Source organism: Fulvia fulva, chromosome 7, assembly GCF_020509005.1.
Source record: "Fulvia fulva chromosome 7, complete sequence".
Classification (NCBI taxonomy): Eukaryota; Fungi; Ascomycota; class Dothideomycetes; order Mycosphaerellales; family Mycosphaerellaceae; genus Fulvia; species Fulvia fulva.
Window position 1 is genome coordinate 3447473 of NC_063018.1, and position 1666 is coordinate 3449138.

The window sequence follows — 1666 nt, forward strand, 5'->3', positions numbered from 1 at the left end:
CTAGACATATCAGGAGCCTTTGACAATGTCTCACACCAGAGGCTGATCCACATCCTGAAACAGAAGGCTATCCCCAACTGGACAGTCCAGTTTATCCAGTCCTTCCTCAGAGGCAGAACCACAAGACTAAGACTGGGCAGATACAAATCTGACAGCATGCCTACAGAGACAGGAATCCCACAGGGATCAACAATGTCTCCAATCCTGTTTCTCCTCTTTATGGCAGACCTGCCAGCAAAGCTAAACTCCAGAAACACATCAGCCTCAGGGTTTGTAGATGACACAAACATCCTAGCCTGGTCAGACAGCACAGAAGAGAACTGCAGAATCTTGCAGAAGAAACACAAGGAATGTGAGGAATGGGCCAGGAAACATGGAGCCAGATTTGCCCCAGAGAAGTATCAACTCATCCACTTCAGTAGAGCCAGAAACAGACACAATATGCAAGCCCCAATCACTATTCAGGGACACACAACAGAACCCTCAAGTGAATTAAGGGTGCTAGGAATATGGATGGATCCAAAGCTCAGCTGGGGACCACAGGTCAAGAAAGCACAGGCAAGAGCAGACAACAACAGGCAATCAATTGACAGGCTTACAGCCTCCACATGGGGAGCCACATTTGCGAAAGCAAAGGTTATGTACAAGGCCATTGTGAAGCCAGCCATGCTATATGGAGCCCAGATCTGGTCAGCCCAAGACAAGATCCCAAAGAGAATTGCAGATCCTATCAGCAGAGCCCAAGCCTCCTGTCTGAAAAAGGTGCTTGGAGCACACAAGTCAACTCCAACAAGGGTGGTCAAAATGGAGTCTGGCTCCCCACCAGCCAAGCTCTACCTTCAAGGGTTGAGATACCAGTATGCAGGAAAGACGTCTGCATACCCAGCCCAGCTAGTAATCCAGAAGGCAGTCAACAAAATCAGGAGCCAGTGCACAAGAAGGCACAGACAAGCAAGACCCAATCCAGCCCCACAGAAGCAGCAGGACCTGCAGAAGTTCAAAGAACTAACAGAACAGCTGCACCTAGCCCAGCAGGAACAGGACAGAAGGGCTCAAGGGAGAGGATCAGCAGCCAGCCAAGGGAAGAAGCAACAGTCTCTAGCTGAAAGGATGGCAGGACTCCTCTGGAAGACTGAATGGACAAGAACCCCACAGAGGCCAGGAACCCCAAAGGCACTCCAACAGTTTGGTAGCCACAACTACCTACTGTACTCAGACCTGACCAGGTCAGAAGCAAGCATAGCAATACAAATCCGCTCTGAACACATCGGAGTCAGGGCATACCTGCATCAGAGAAAAGTCCCAGGTATCGAAGACAAGAGTTGCCCATGCGGCTACCTGTCCCAGAATGTCGAACATAGACTTCTGGTTTGCAAAGAATGGAGTACAGGGAGAGGTGAATGGAGGGCAAGGGCAAGGAACAGAAACTTCCAAGCCATGATCAGCAATAAGGGAGACCTCTAGAGAATTACAAGGTGGATCATCCACCAAGGATTTTTGGAGCAGTTCTCTCTTACTAGGGAAACAGAGAGATGGATTGAGGAGAGAAAGAAGGAGGAGGAGAGCAGGAAGAGGGGGACAACTCTAGGGTTGCAGACAAGGTAGTCAGAGGCTAACCACCATGACACTAGTGCACCCTAATGGAAGGAAAACTGAGAACTCATGG